We start from the raw sequence: 14,812 nt of genomic DNA on the forward strand, positions 1-14,812 counted from the left end.
CTATGCCTTCAAAACCTAGTGCTTATTACGCTTGTAGTACATCTCAGTTTGGACTAGTATCATTTCATTTCATTCAGTAGCTCTAGGTCAGGTCTAGAAAATACTCAGCTAAACTTTGAACTCAACTTGTCACTGATAGTGTCCCTGAGGTGATCTTGTTTTATAGTCTTCCTGTTGCTAGTTGGTTAGTAGATGAGTTCTGGAATACATTTTTCTGTTAAACAACAACTTGGCAAAGTAACTCCCTTAAGAGTTCTAGCCACTGCCTATACTTACAATGTTCATAATTTTTGCTATTAATTCAGAAAACATGGGATTGACCTGAGAATTTTGGGGTCAATTTAATTTACTGTAAATTTAAACGTACAATTTAAACTACTAGCATTGTGGCCCACACGTTTAATTCCAGCATTCTGGAGATTGAGGTAATATTGCCATGAGTTCCAGGCCAGCCTGGGATAGAGTCTCCTCTATAGCACAGTTGGTTTCTTATTTATTTATTTATTTTTTCTAGGTAGGGTCTCACTGTGGCCCAGGCTGACCTGGAATTCACTATGTAATCTTTGGATGGTCTTGAACTCATGGCAATCCTCCTACCTCTGCCTCCCAAGTGCTGGAATTAAAGACATGCCCCACCACGCCTGGCTTGGCTTCTTGAGTACTGTGTCTGCAGGTGTGCTCTTCTATACCTAACTCAAATGGGATTCTAATAGAGAGGGGAAGAGAGAGAGAGAATGTTTGTGTGTTTGAACCTAGGGCATGGTATGGCAAGGACTCTGTCATTGAGCTTCATCTCCAGCCTTTATTTTACTTCTAAACTAAAAGATGTGGGGAGGAGGATGGACTAGGTAAAACGAATGAGGACGGGTGGGGCTGGCCATGGTTCTGTACCACTAGTCTAAGCACTCGGGTCAGAGGCAGGCAGGAGGATTGTGAGTTTGAGAAAGCAGGGCAGGATGGGGGTGGGAACAGGGGAAAATCCAAATGTGTTAGAATTATGATGATTTTTTCCCTCCCAAATAACTACATGGGTAGATAAGCTCTTAGAGGACATATTCCTCTCTGTCCAAGAAGAACCTCAGTGTTTTTTCATTGAGAATAGAACACAGAAGGTTCAAATACAGTTCTTCAGCTCAAAACTAGTGTTACTTAATAAGTGTTTTTACTTTTCACTTGCTTCTTTTGCAAAGTGAAGATAACATTGATCTTGGAAAGGCCCTTTAGTTTAAACGAAACTATCTAGGATAGATTTAGCAAGATGCTGGGGACTTTTTCCATTATTTTTGAGGTTATTTTCATATGAGAATGGACAACTAAAATCTTATACCCAAGAATATATTCCTATGTACAGTGTTACATTTTTACTAGGAGTCACATTTTATATGTTGCTACTTAACAGTGCTTTTTCAACATATACCTTTTTTTGGGGGGGGGAGTTTCGAGGTAGGGTTTCACTGTAGCTATGGCTGACTTGGAATTCACTGTGTAGTCTCAGAGTGACCTCAAACTCACAGCAGTCCTCCTACCTCTACCTCCCGAGTGCTAGGATTAAAGGCATGCACCACCATGCTTGACTGTATGTTTCTGTTTCTTTTTCTTTTTCTTTGGGTTTTTCGAGGTAGGGTCTTGGTTTAGTCTAAGCTGACCTGGAATTTACTATGTAATTTCAGAAACTCACTATGTAGGCCTTGCACTCACAGTGATCCTCCTACCTCTGCTTTACAAGTGCTGGGATTAAAGGCATGGGCCACCAAGCTCATCTGTAATCTAATTTTTAAAAAATATTTCATTTATTCAAGAGAAGTAGATAGAGAGAATAGGTGCACCACATGTGCATCTGGCTTACATGATTACTGGGGAATCGAACCTGGGTCCTTAGGTTTCACAGGCAAGTACATGAACTGCTAAGCCATCTCTCCAGTCCTGTAATCTAATTTTTAAAACATTGTATTTACAAGGTGGGCGGAGAGAGAGAAAGAGAAGAGAGAATATGAATGGGTGCACCAGGGCCTCTAGCTATAGCAAATAACTCCAGATGCATGCACCACTTTGTGCATCTGGCCTTACGTGGGTAACTGGAGAATCAAACCCAGGTTATTAGGCATTTCAGGCAAGTGCCTTAACCACAGAGCCATTTCTCTAGCCCCAATACGTTATTTACTTATGTTCCAGTTTGTGGTGTGTATTAAAATATGCTATCATTATTGGTAGAATTTCCTTTTACCACTAGATGGCCCTCTTAGCATGTATTGTAACTTGTTGGCAACAGTAGTTTCTGTAGATATTTTGAAGTTTCTTTGTACAGCTTATTAAAATATATATTAACTGGCATAAGAAGTATCAGATTGATAATATTTTCATAAGTAGCACAAATTCAAGGTGGAATATATTGAGGTGGTTTTTTTTTTTTTCCTTGAGAAAGGATATTAAACTAAATGGCTTAAAATGCCATGCACAGTGTATTTTCAGTAACTATTTTTAGGATCTGTTAAAATACACTGAATTATATTTTTTCAGTTGATTGAGGGAAATCAAATGAAGAACATCCTGTTATCACTAACCTTTAAGATGATATTTGAGAGAGAGAGAGAGAGAGAGAATGGGCACACCAGGGCCTCCTGCTCCTGCAAATGAACTCCAGATACATGCACCCCCTTGTAAATCTGGCACTTTCTTAATCTTTGATGATTTAACATATAATATGGATGAGTGAACTGGGGACTTAGCTTGGAGCTATAGTACTCTTGCTTGGTTTTGTCTGGATGCAACTATGTTCCTCTAGAGAGCCAGAATACTCCATTGTGTGGAATAATAATAATAATAAACACTGGTCTTTGCAGACAACTGCCAAGCTGAACCTACTCATACACTGTATGAATGAGACCTATATTTAATATTAGTAGCAATAATTAAAAAGGCTTATTTTGGAGAAACTGGGAGAACTTACCTATTTTCTCCATTTGGCATTTGGTTCCCTATGAAGAATTGTTTAAAGAAAGGCCCAAGTTAACTAAGCCAGCCCATGACCTTGGCCATGGGAATACTGCTTAATAGGTGGAGCTAGCTGGAGTGGTCAGGGCACCACCATGAACACTCTTGAAAAATGTCCAAATTCAAGATATTGTTGACAAGAACCTTGGCCAAATACACACAGTAATGATGAGAGATGTAGTCCCATTTCTCCAAAATAACTTTGCAAAACATAAACTCTTTATCAACAGCAAAAATTATATGTAAAAACCACATGCTTGGGCTGGAGAGATGGCTTAGCGGTTAAGTGCTCACCTGTGAAGCCTAAGGACCCCGGTTCGAGGCTTGATTCCCCAGGACCCACATTAGCCAGATTCACAAAGGGGGCGCATGTGTCTGGAGTTCATTTGCAGTAGCTGGAGGCCCTGGCGCGCTCATTCTCTCTCTATCTGCTTCTTTCTCTGTCTGTCACTCTCAAATAAATAAATAAATAAAACAAAAAAAATTTTTAAAAACCCAAATGCTTTTATAATCTAAGCAAGTGAAATGATACAAAACTGGTCAAAATATAACTCATGCCAACAGTTGTTGAACTTCATTGGACAAGAAAACAACACAGAGCCCATAAAGCCCCACCCCTGCCATGTACTGTTACCATGCTTCAGGGAAGCTCTGCAGCCCTCACTGTGGCTCCTCCACTCTCCAAACACATCAGACCCAAAGCAACTAGGCATCAAAAAACAAAGCTAGAATTGATGTTGAATCAGAGTTGAATGCAATAGTTGAAAGTTAGCAATCTCCAAACCTTATGGATTCACCCAGTTTCTTTTCCTGTTTGTTATATCACTGCTCTACCTCTGATTTACCTTTAGTTTTCACATTGGCAAGAATTAAGACACAGTAAGGTACCAAAAATTGCCGTGGATCTTCTGGTTAAGATGGTGGCGTAGGTACCACGCCAAAGCAGCCTAGGGGGGAAAACTCAGCAAAATACACACTTACTAAAAAGTGAGGTGTATAGGAAATTGAAATGGCAGTGGAGAAGTGGAGAAGGAGAGATCCAGAGCATCCAGAGCCCACAAAAGCTAGTAAAAGCAGCCCCGGAAGGTCTGCCAACTGCGGCGGCGGTAGCGCACCAGAAAGTCGCCAGGCTCGGCTCAAGCTGCAGGAAAAGCCAGGATAGGGGAGATTCCACCCACACCGGAGCTGTCCGCGAACTCAAGAAACGAGAAGGGAGAGCGGCAGTGAACAAAGGAGGAGCAGATCACAAGGTAGAAGAACACGTGGAACAGTGAGAGAACTAGAGCAGCTGTGGTCCCCTCCCCTCCCCCACTGCCTGTACCCAGCTCCAGCAAATGGAGCAGTGGTCCTGGGACCCGGCCATGCCAATTTGAGCCGATGGCAGGACCCAAGCAGAAGCAAAGTCCAGTAGCAACATCAGCGGCTCCGGCACCGACAACAGCAGCTGCGGATCCAGTAGTGTGGCAGCTTCAGAGGCAGCAGTGGTAGATCCAGCAGCAACAGACTCAGAAGCACCAGCTTTAGCAGCAGCAGCGAGGGATCCAGCTTTGGCAGCTTCAGCAGCAGCAGTAGTGGTTCCAGCAGCGAGGGTGCCAATCTGCAGGGCCACAGTTGCCAGGTTCAGTTTGCCCCTCAGGAAAAGCCAGTGCCCAGCTCCAGAAATAAGAACAGCAGCCCAACGACCCAGCCAGCAACTTGACTGAGACCAAAATCATCCAAGGTAACTGGGATTGTACCAGGGAAGGGTCTCAGTTGGTCACAAGCTGACTTGGATCCCTCAACAGACCAGAAATCTTAACCTCTTTGTTGATAGAGGATCTGGTTTTTATAATAACTACTCTTGCATAAATACTCAGTGCTGTTTTTGATAGAATGTGTACAGTGTTTAGTTAAATTTTATAATCTACCTGTATTTTATTCCACTCAGCCTACTTGAATACTCCCATAGCAGGGTAACTCAACCCCTAGGACACCTTTGAAGATACTCTGAGAGTCTTAAGAGCCACACCTAACATCATAAGCTCCTACCCTGCAGATATTAACATCAAATCAATTGATACAGCTAAGAATACCCAGCTAGCTAGAAAATCCAAGCATTAACTTAATCCAAGATACAAAAATATATACATTATAACACAAGAAACACTAAAGAACAAGACAATATAAATCCACCTAAAAGGATTAATGCATCAGAAATGACCTCCAGTGAGAACGAGTTAGAGGAAATGCCTGAGAAAGATTTCAAAAGAATGATTGTAAATAGGTTCAAAGAAGTCAAGAGAACAAATCAAAGGAATCAAAGAGGAAATCATAGAAGACGCAGGACACCAATTTAATGAAATAAAGAAGGCAATACAAGACATAAATAAGGAAATAGAAATAATAAAGAAAAACCAGTCAGAATTACTAGCAATGAAGAACACAGTTACTGAAATAAAAAACTCTGTAGAAAATCTCACTGGTAGAATGGATGAAGGAGAAGACAGAATATCTAAGCTAGAAGACCAGGTGGAATGCTTATCTAATACAGTCCAACAAAGAGAAAGACAAACTTATAGAAAAGTATGAGTGGGAATTTCAAGATACTCGGGACACTATGAAAAGATCAAATACAAGAATTCAGGGCATAGTAGAAGGAGAAGATTTCCACTCCAAAGGCATAGTAGGCATCTTCAACAAAATCACAGAAGAAAACTTCCCCCAAATTGGGAAAGAGGTGCCAGTGCAGATACAGGAAGCCTTTAGAACCCCAGCCAGACAAAACCTGGAAAGAACCTCTCCTCACCATATTTTAATCAAACTACCAAACACACAAACCAAGGAAAAATACTGAAAGCAGTTAGAGAGAAAAATCAAGTTACCTACAAGGCAAGCCCATCAGGATGACAGCAAATTATTCAGTACAAACTTTAAAAGCCAGAGGGCTTGGAGTGATGTATTCCTAGTTCTGAAAGATAACAACTGTCAACCAAAGTTACTTTATCCTGCAAAACTATCTATTCAAATAGATGGAGAAATAAAGACATTCCATGACAAAAGCAGGTTAAAGGAGTATTTGAAGACAAAACCAGCTCTACAGAAAATACTTGATAGAATCCTCCATGCTGAAGAAAAGGAAAAGCACACATATAAGGAACCTAGAAAAAACAAGCAATACTCAAATACTAGTTAACAGAAGAGAGCACAGGTAGAACTGGAACCACAAGAAAAAAAAAAAAAGGCAAACATAAATACACACCTTTCAATAATATCTCTTAATATCAGTGGCCTCAATGCCCCCCCCCCCCAACACATATGTTTGCAGACTGGCTTAAAAAGCAGGATCCTACAATTTGTTGTCTCCAAGAAACCCACCTTTCTACAAAGGGTAGACATTATCTTAGGGTGAAAGGTTGGAAAACGGTGTTTCAAGCAAATGGGCCTAGAAAACAAGCAGGGATTGCTATCCTAATATCTGACAAGGTAGACTTCAGTCCAACATTAGTCAAGAAAAATAAGGAAGGTCACTTTATATTGATTAAGGGCACACTCCAACAGGAGGACATTACAATCCTAAACATAGGTGTACCTAACATGGGCCTCCCATATTCATCAAAAACTATTAGAACTAAGGTCACAGATAACACCAAACACAGTGGTGGTGGGTGACTTTTATACCCCACTCTCATCAATTGACAGGTCATCCCGGGAAAAAATAAACAGGCATCTGGACTAAATGAGGTTATAGAAGGAATGGACCTAACAGATATCTACGGGACATTTCATCCAAATGCTGCAGAATATGCATTGTTTTCAGCAGCACATGGAACATTCTCTAAACTAGACCATATATTAGGACACAAAGCAAATCTTAACAAATTCAAGAAAATTGAAATAATTCCTTGCATTCTATCTGACCACAATGGAATTAAACTACAAATCAGTAGCAAGAAAGGGCATAGAGCATACACAAAATCATGGAAACTAAACAATACACTACTAAATGATGAATGGGTCAATGAAGAAATCAAGAAGGAAATCAAAAAATTTATAGAGTCAAATGATAATGAGAACACAACATATCAGAATCGCTGGGACACAATGAAGGCAGTTCTAAGAGGTAAATTTATAGCCTTAAGGGCCTATATTAAGAAATTAGAAAAGTCGCAAGTAAACGACCTTAATGCTTCACCTTAAAGCCTTGGAAAAAGAAGAACAAGGCAAACCAAAAATCAGTAGATGGGAAGAAATAACAAAGATTAGGGCAGAAATTAATGAAATAGAGACAAACAAACAAAAAAGAAACAGTCTAAAGAATTAATGAAACACAGAGTTGGTTCTTTGAAAGGATAAACAAGATTGATAAACCCTTAACAAATCTGTCTAAAGAAAGAGAGAAGAGATACAAATTAATAAAATCAGAGATGAACAAGGTAACATCACAACAGATGCCAGAGATATTAAAAAAATCCTAGTGACATACTATAAAAGCATATACTCCACAAAGTATGAAAATCTGAAAGAAATGGATGATTTCCTTGATTTCTATGACCTACCTAAATTAAATCAAGATGAGATTAATCACTTAAATAGACCTCTAACAAGCATGAAGATTCTGAACAGTTATCAATAATCTCCCAACTAAAAAAAGCCCAGGTCCAGATGGATTTACTGCTGAATTTTACCAGACCTTTAAGGAATAGCTAACACCATTGCTTCTTAATCTTTTCTAAGGAATATTAAAAGAAGGAACTCTGCCAAACTCCTTCTTTGAAGCCAGCATCACCCTGATACCAAAACCCGGCAAAGATAAAAAAGAAAATTACAGACCAATCTCCCTCATGAACATAAATGCAAAAATTCTCAACAAAATATTGGCAAACAGAATAGAAGAATATATCTTCTTTCTATTTTTTAAATATTTTATTTTTATTTATTTATTTGAGAGTGACAGAGAGAGGAAGAGAGAGAGAGAGAGAGAATGGGCGCACTAGGGCCTCCAGCCACTGCAAACGAACTCCAGACACATGCGCCCCCTTGTGCATCTGGCTAATGTGGATCCTGGGGAGCCAAGCCTCGAACCGGGGTCCTTAGGCTTTATGGGCAAGCGCTTAACCACTAAGCCATCTCTCCAGCCCTAGAAGAATATATCAAAAAGATCATTCAGGGCTGGAGAGATGGCTTAGCGGTTAAGGTGTTTGCCTGCAAAGCCAAAGGTTCCCGGTTCAATTCTGCAGGACCCACGTAAGCAATGCACAAGGAGGGCGCATGCATCTGGAGTTCATTTGCAGTGGCTGGAGGCCCTGGCCTTCCCATTCCCTCTCTCTCTTAAATAAACAAATAAAATATATTTAAAATAAATAAATAAGGGCTGGAGGAATGGCTTAGCAGTTAAGGGGCTTGCCTATGAAGACTAAAGACCCAGGTTCGATGCTCCAGGTCCCACGTAAGCCAGGTGTACATGATGGCACATGCATCTGGAGTTCGTTTGCAGTGGCTAGAGACCCTGGTGTGCCCATTCTCACTCTCTGTCTCTCTATCCCCCCTCTCTCTAATAAATAAACAAAGAAACAAAAAAAAGATCATTCACCCTGACCAAGTAGGCTTTATCCCAGAGATGCAGGGATGATTCAGTATACTCAAATCTGTAATTGTAATACATTATATAAATGGGTTGAAGGTCAAAAATCTCATGTTCATCCCATTAGATGCAGAGAAAGCATTGGACATAATCCAATATCCCTTCATGATAAAAGTACTACAGAGACTGGGAATAGAAGGAACATATCTCAAAGTAATAAAAGCTAATTATGACAAGCCTACAGCCAACATATTACTAAATGGGGAAAAACTGGAAGCTTTTCCACTAAAATCAGGAACAAGAAAAGGGTGTCCACTGTCTCCACTTTTATTTAATACAGAACTGGAAGTCTTAGCCATAGCAATAAGACCAGAGACACACATAAAAGGGCTACAAATTGGAAAGGAAGAGATCAAGTTACCATTATTTGCAGATGACATGATTCTATACATAAAGGACCCTAAAGACTCTACTAGCAAACTGTTAGAGCTGATCAAAACGTACAGCCATGTAGCAGGATACAAAATAAATACACAGAAATCAGTGGCCTTCATATATGCTACCAACAAACACACAGAGGATGAAATCAGAGAATCACCCCCTTGCACAATTGCATCAAAAAAAAAAAAAATAAGTACCTTGGAATAAACCTAACTAAGGAAGTAAAGAATCTCTACAATGAGAACTTTAAAACACTCAAACGAGAAATTGCAGAGGACCCTATAAAGTGGAAAAATATCCCTTGTTTCTGGATTGGAAGAATCAACATGGTGAAATTGGCAATCTTACCAAAAGCTGTCTACACATTTAATGCAATCCCTATCAAAATTCCATAAGCATTCTTCATGGAAATAGAAAAACCAATCCAAAAATTCATTCGGAATCACATAAAACCTCAAATATCTAAAATAATACTGAGCAACAAAAATAAGGCTGGTGTTATCACCATACCTGATTTTAACCTACACTACAGAGCCATAGTAACAAAACTTGCATGGAACTGGTACATAAACAGACATGTATATCAGTGGAACAGAATAGAGGACCCAGATGTAAATCCAGGTAGCTGTCACCTGATATTCGATAAAAATGCCAAAAATACTCATTGGAGAAAAGATAGCCTCTTCAGTAAATGGTTTTGGGAAAACTGGATATACGTCTTGAGAAGGATGAAAATAGATTTTTCTCTCTCTCCATGCACAAGAATTATGTCCAAATGGATTAAAGACCTTAACATCAGACATGAAACTCTGAAACTGCTAGAGGAAAAAGTAGGGGAAACCTGTCAACATACTGGTCTTGGCAAAGACTTTTTGAATAAAGCCCCGATTGCTCAGGCAATAAAACCACAGATTAATCACTGAGACCTCATGAAATTACAAAGATTTTGCACTGCAAAGACACAGTGAAAACAAAGAGGCAACCTACAGAATGGGAAAAATCTTCACCAGCTATCTATCTGATAGAGGATTAATATCTAGGATATAGTAAGAACTCAAAAAGTTAAATAATAAGGAATCAAACAAGCCAATCAAAAAATGGGCTATGGAGCTAAATAGAGCATTCTCAAAGGAAGCAATACAAATGGCATATAAGCATCTATAAAAATGTTCTACGTCACTAGTCATCAGGGAAATGCAGATTAAAACTACATTGAGATTCCATCTCACTCCTGTCAGATTGGCCACCATCATGAAAACAAATGATCATAAATGTTGGCGGGGATGTGGAAAAAGAGGAACCCTTCTACAGTGCTGGTGGGAATGCAATCTGGTCCAGCCATTGTGGAAATCAATGTGGAGGTTCCTAAAACAGGTAAAGATTGATCTACCATATGACCCAGCTATAGCACTCCTAGGCATATATCCTAAGGACTCATCTCATTTCCTTAGAAGTATGTGCTCAACCATGTTTATTGCTGCTCAATTTATAATAGCTGGGAAATGGAACCAGCCTAGATGTCCCTGAACTGATGAGTGGATAATGAAGATGTGGCACATTTATACAATGGAGTTCTACTTTGCGGTAAAGGAAATTGACGTTATGAAATTTGCAGGAAAATGGATGGATCTGGAAAAGATTATACTAAGTGTGGTAATGCAGGCCCAGAAAACTAAGCGTCACATGTTCTCCCTCATATGTGGATCCTAGCTACAGATGACTGGGCTTCTGCGTGAGAAGGAAAATACTTAGTAGCAGAGCCCAGTAAGTTAAAAAGGAGATATAAAGGGAAGAGAAAGGAAGGGAGGAGGGTACTCAATAGGTTGGTATTGTATATATGTAAGTACAATGATTGAGATGGGGAGATAATATGATGGATAATGGAATTTCAAAGGGGAAGTGCAGAGGGGTGTAGGGTGGGTATTACCATGGGATATTTTTTATAATCATTGAAAATGTTAATAAAATTGTGAAAAGAAAAAAGACATTAAAAATGTTGCCCTTCATGCCATCATCTACCTCCCTAGTAACCTCATCACCCATCACAGGCAATCTAGGAACTTGCAGGGAACAGTCTCCCAGAGATTGTAGATAGCTGCTCAGACAGTCCTGTTTCACCACCCTACATCCTATTCAGAGCAAGCTCTTAACAGTTCCATGGAGTCATTTATCTAGTTTCTTGTCATCAGTCTATCATTCAGAAAAACCCACTGTAGAGGCTGACACCCTCTGCTGGCTATCTTGATTTGCTTGCAAAATGACTGATTCATTGGCAACTGTTGAAATTTCTTGGCTGGTGGAAGATTCCTTGGAGGGGCAGTGAAAATATCACCAGATCACATAGCCTCCCTTACCCACCCTTTAATCTCATCTCTCTCTCTCTCTCTCTTTTGTAAGGAAACTAAGATATGCTTTTAAGAATGAAGCTGACTGTTTTCTTGGCAAAGTCACCACATTTAAAAGTAGCTCGGACATCACATCTTGCTCCCTTTGGAGCAGCACAGTCTGGGCACTTGGTAAAGGCTCCTTTCTCCTCAGAGGACTTTTGCAGGTCTCACTCATGTTTATTTCATTTTATCCAGTCTCAAAATAATCTTAAAATTAGCGTTTGCACTCAAAATCAAAGTCATTTCCCACAGGTTCATGGCTGAGGAGATTACCCTCCCTGCTGGTCTCATTACTGGATTTCTATCATTGAATTTGGCCTTTTCTTGGACATCAAGGGTCTGGATATTAGTAACAAAAATTTCATTGGCAGGCATTTGGCCATCACTCTTGTAAAGAGGTGTGCTCTCTACAAGGAAACTCACCTGGTGGGAACACCTGGGCAGAGGGGCACAGGAAGAAGTGGTGAAGGTGGCTGAGGCACTTTCAACACTGGTGCTGACAGAAAGGGGAAAATTCAGGTGGTGGCCACTACATTCTTGGTAAAGGCAGCAACTTTTTCCCACTCCTCTTTGGTCACCCGTGATCGTTTCCTTAAGATAAGGGTAGTCCTGAGCCATTTCTAAACCACTCTTGGGCCAAGGTGCCAAAGAAGGAGCAGGCGGGCAAGCACCAACTGTCTTGCGTGACCATTTCATGAAGTTGTTGATGAGAACAGACCTTCGCAGGTAACATTGAGCTCATCATTGAACTTCAGCTTTTCCAAGGACATGTAAAGGATATGGGCTCACTCAAAAATTGAGATGGTTTTGTGGCTATAGCTGCTGTGTTGTGGGTGAAGATCCTCTTCTTCCACATGCTTCCTCTTAAAGTATGTGATCTTGAATGTTACAGAATTTGAAATTCCTGTGTAATGTGATCCTGCCAGTGGGGACTGGCCCCTTGGTCTTCCTGCAGAGGAACCTGTGCTGGTCCTGGGGGAGGGGACCCTCTGGCCTCTATAGCTGTTAGCCTTGCATGGTGTTTCGTACCCAGAAATTTCAGCAGCTCCTTCTGAGACAATAGTCTCACAGAATATGTTCATGGACAGGACTAGAGCCATCTTGCATGCCCCCTAAGATCACTCGGCTTGTGCCACACCACAGCAGTTCTCCTTGGGTCCCTGGGTGCCTATGTGTGGCCACCACTGATGCTCACAGACATGATCAAGTGAGCAGCTCAGGGAGGCGAGGAGTGCAAGGCAGCCTTCAAGCCCATTCGTCTGGAGCTAGCATGGGAACATGACAGGCGCATTCCCCACCCGCTTCCCTTAAATTTGATTTTTATTTATTTGAGAGAGAGAAAGAAAGGGGGAGAGCAAGAGAGAGGGAGAGAATGAGTGTGCCAGGGCCTCCAGCCACTGAAAACAAACTACAGATGTATATGCCACTTTGTCAATCTGCCTTATGTGGGTCCTGGGGAATTGAACCTGGGTCCTTGGTCTTTGTAGGCAAGCATCTTAACAGCTAAGCCATCTCTCCAGCCCTCAGTAATTATCTTGACAAAACAATTAGAGCATTATTAATTTTGGTCTTGCTTGATGTCATGTATATCTTCTATTTATTTTCAATATCATTAGCTCCATTTTTTACCTTTTTTAAAATTAACATTTTATATCATCTCATGCTAACTTGAAATGGAAATCATGGTTAATATCTCCTATTTGTATCATCTAAAAATATCTTGCTTATAGTATAAAGGAGAAATAAGGTAGAAACAGTTCATAATAAAATAAGTACCTAGACAGTACTAGGTGACTGTACATGTGCAGGCTGCTTTCTGTATCTGTAGGCTGTGTGTGTTCACATTTAATCAATGACAAATCAGAAATGCATTAAGGACTTGGGAGCTGGCTTACTGGGTAAGGAGCCTTGCTGTGCATGCACTAGAACCTGAGTTCAGTCCACAGCACCCACATAAAAAGCTGGACATAGATGCATGTGCCTCTAATTCCAAGAGGATCTGGGACACCCTGATCTGCCAGCCTAACTGAAAAGTTAGGAATTTGATGAGAGATTCTGTCTCAGGGAATAAAGGCTGACAGGTGATAGAGGAAGACACTCAACATCTGAACTCTGCAGTGTGCACAAAGGATGAGCATATCTGCACAGATGTGCACACACTGTCCCCCACCATATGCTACACACCTATCAAAAATAAAGATAATTTTAAAAACATGCATTATAAGGGCTGAGGAGATGGCTCAGCAGGTAAGTGTACTTGCTAAGCAAGCATAAGGGTCTGAGAGGGTTTGAGACTGCCGCACTTTGAATCTCCAGATTCCACGTAAACAGCTGTGTATGGCCACATGCACTTGTAATCCTAGTTTCACAGGGGAGAAGAGACCCTGGAATTGTCAGAACCCCACAAGCTCTGCAATCGGTAAAGAGAATTTGGTTCAAAATGAGACTAGGTAGAAGAGTGATGGCGTGGGACACTGTGTGTTCTTCTCCAGCCACCATACACACAGGCACACACAATATAGTCATGTGTTTTTTAATTGTTAGTATGTTGGCTACTTGGTGTTTGTCTTCCCCTTCATTTTTTTTTTTTTTCAAGGTAGGATTTCACTCTAGCCCAGGCTGACCTGGAATTAACTATGCAGTCTCAGGTTACCCTTGAACTCTTAGGAATCCTCCTACCATGGCTTCCTAAATGCTTAGATTAAAGGCATGCCCTATCATGCCTAGCTACATTTTATTTTATTATTTTCTTTCATTTATGTTTTTTGTTTTTTGAGGTAGGGTATTGCTCTAGCCCAGGCTGACTTGGAATTCAATATGTACTCTCAGACTGGACTCAAACTCACAGAGATTCTCCTATTTATTATTATTACTTTTATTGACAATTTCCATAATTATAGACAATAAACCATGGTAATTCTCCTCACCCCATCTTCCCCTTTGCAACTCCACTCTCCATCATACTCCTTCCCCCCTCAATCAGTATGTCTTTTATTTTGATGTCATCATCTTTTCCTCATATTATGATGGTTTTGTGTAGGTAGTGCCAGGCACTGCAGGGTCATGGATAGCCAGGACATTTTGTGTCTGGAGGAGTGCATTGTAAGGAGTCCTACCCTCCCTTCTTTCTGCCACCTCTTCCACAATGGACCCTGAGCCTTAAAAGTTGTGATACAGGTATTTTAGCGCTGAGCATTCCTCTGTCACTTCTTCTCAGCACTGTGGTGCTTTCTGAATCATCCCAAGGTCACCACCATCTGAAAAGAGAAGCTTCTCTAACCAAAAGTGAGAGTAGCATTGATACAGTGGTATGAACATTAAGAGAAGTTCTTACCAGGCAGTTTGGTAGGCATATTATATATATTTAGCCAGATGCTAGCAGATGTTGTACCCTTAAGGTTCATGACTTCCCCTGTCATAGATATTCAATATC

The 14,812-nt window shown here is 40.5% G+C and overlaps 1 protein-coding gene and 1 pseudogene across 5 annotated transcripts in view; one reads left to right on the forward strand and one right to left on the reverse strand.

Annotated features, from left to right (window-relative positions):
• Positions 1-14,812, forward strand: part of Gabpb1 (GA binding protein transcription factor subunit beta 1) — a 100,547-nt gene that overhangs the window by 33,092 nt on the left and 52,643 nt on the right. The gene's annotated exons all lie outside the window — the stretch shown is intronic.
• Positions 11,467-12,479, reverse strand: LOC105944862 (annotated as a pseudogene).

This window comes from Jaculus jaculus, chromosome 8 (genome assembly GCF_020740685.1).
Source record: "Jaculus jaculus isolate mJacJac1 chromosome 8, mJacJac1.mat.Y.cur, whole genome shotgun sequence".
NCBI lineage: Eukaryota > Metazoa > Chordata > Mammalia > Rodentia > Dipodidae > Jaculus > Jaculus jaculus.